Raw genomic sequence first — 2583 nt, 5'->3', positions numbered from 1 at the left:
GTGCACTCTGACCCCCGTCCTGCTTGTATCCGCCTCAGTCAGCGTTCAACGATACAAAAAAAAATGATCAATGTAAGGAAACCGTGGGGCACAACGAAGCAGCCAGCAGCCTTCTGCAGCAGTAATCTACAGGATTAGAAGAGAAAAAACCTAATCTGCCAGAACGTCTGTAAGCTTCTTAATGACTTCACCGCCGTGCCCCATAATACAGTTTCCATGAATGCAGTATCTACCAATAAGATCTCAGGAGATACGAGCTCTAATGTAATTTACTACGGGAGATTTTTATTTTCAATTTAAAGACAAGGTAGGCGCATAAAATGTAATAACACGCAGCCTGTAAAGATGACACAGGATGACAAATGGAAGTTTTTTTTAAAAAACTAGTGGATAATGCTCTTTAACCCATCACAGTTTTTATGTGTTTTGCTCTTGACATGATTGCAGAGCAAATGATAAATCCACGTGACAGTTTTAAACAAGGGCAAACATTTGCATGATGTATATTCAATTCTGCACCTTTGTTCAACAGCAAGTCATTGTGTGTCGGAACATTTAATTTAATTTTTAGGAAAAGTTTATATTTGTTCTGAACTTCTGATGAGATTTAACTCGTAATGAATTAAAGTTCAAACTAATCTAGTTCTCCTGTTCCCTGAGGTTGATATAACTGATGGAAACATCAAGAAACACACAAGAAAAGAAAAAGAAAAATGTCATCCAGCGGTTCCTGGATCACAGGAGGGAGGTGGAGAACTAATGTGTAACTTACAATACAATAGTTAAACATCAAGATCCTCCAATCTCATAAAGAAAAACAGCTTTACAGACTGAAAGGTTGCTCTTTAATCCACAGCCAAAGCATGTCGTCCATCAGGGATTAAATTAATCCAAATTCCATATTTGTCATTTAATTTCTCTGACGCACATAGTGCGAGTAAAATTGCCTGCTTGGGGACAATAAGTTTATTCAGGGTACTGGGCTTTAATACAACTTTGAGCATCTTTCACTTTTCCAATATTATGCGTATTTTCTATGTTGTCCATTGTGTTTCAGAGGAAAACATTGTATTAATCCCGCCCTGCTGCTTGGATTTGAGAGCTACATTTAGATTACAACTGAATATTTTTCAGTCAAAACATAGTGGTCCAGTAAATGTGATGCATTGTCAGAGACCCAGTGAAGATAAAATGAGCTCAGCCTTATTCTGCATTATTATAATGGTGGTTATACTTTAAAGTCTGGATTAACAGCAGACATGGCATCTGAAAAGATAATCCGCTAGTCAATCAATTCCAGCTTGATTTAAAACAAAAATGACAAACATTACCCAGTTGCAGCTCCACAAATATTAGTGTTGATTTAACTGAGATTTCATTTTGGGGGCTATGGTTTGTATTACTATTGAATTGCATTGTTTTGTACCGACACGTGTTTCCATTATTTTGACAGCCCCATTTTAGTCAGTGGGCTAGGCTACATGACAGAAATGCTTTTGTGTGTGTGTGTGTGTGTGTGTGTGTGTGTGTGTGTGTGTGTGTGTGGTTCTGGGCTGCTGGCAAAGATTCGGTGGCTTACCACCCCCAAGTCCCAACTAGCAAAATCTGTTATAGGACGGATAGAAAGAGGCCCCTAGTTGGGAGGTTGTTGAGTATTGTCGACACACTGTAGGGCCTTCATAGGTTTTAGGGGGTAGATGGTTGTCATTGTAAAATATGCCAAAAGGTAGACATCTGGGGGCCCCTTTCTCATTTTTCTTCACAGGGCGACAAACAATTGCGTGGTGTGGCTATCCTGCCTGTGCGCCCCTGCTTTTGTGTTTAATTCAATCCAGTTTAAAAGCACCACAGACTACATCCTCCAAAGTGCTGACTTGAATAACCACCTTCCTTACGCCGTTTCAACATAAACTGGAGATCGTAACAGTCGTGAAGGAGGATTTAGAACAGAACGGTTACATTAAAATGCATATGTCTGGAGGAATTGTTGAGTACAACATTAGCACACTGCATCTTACTTTCCATCCACACTCAAAGAATATCCCATTGCATGAACTCAGCTAAATCGTGGGTTGGATTTCCACACAATTAATATACAATGATCAGCCACAACTGACAGAAGAAGTGAATAACAATGATCATCTTGTGTTAATTTTGTGTTCTGCTGGGAAACTTCTGGACCTGGTATTCATGTAGATGTAGAAATGCACCACCCACATAGACCAGACCAGACACCCCCACCCCATAGCGATGACACTCCTAAATGGCAGCAGCCATCCCCAACAGGATACAGCCCGACACAGGCACAGGCACAAAAACAGTTTAGGAACAACTCAAAAAACATGAAAAACAGCACAAGGTGTTGACCTGGACTCCAAATTCACCAGATCCCAAACTGATCAAGTATCTGTGGGATGATCCTCAGAGACCCCTCCCCTCAACCCATAGGACCCCACTAATAACAATCTGTTTCCAAACAACAGGAGACCCTCAGAAGACCCATGTCCATTTTCTGATGAGGCACGAGGGAGACCAACACAATATTGGGAAAGGTGGTCATAATGTTATGCCTGATCGGTGTAC

Source organism: Mugil cephalus, chromosome 10 (genome assembly GCF_022458985.1).
Source record: "Mugil cephalus isolate CIBA_MC_2020 chromosome 10, CIBA_Mcephalus_1.1, whole genome shotgun sequence".
Classification (NCBI taxonomy): Eukaryota; Metazoa; Chordata; class Actinopteri; order Mugiliformes; family Mugilidae; genus Mugil; species Mugil cephalus.
This window is presented reverse-complemented; position numbering follows the sequence as displayed.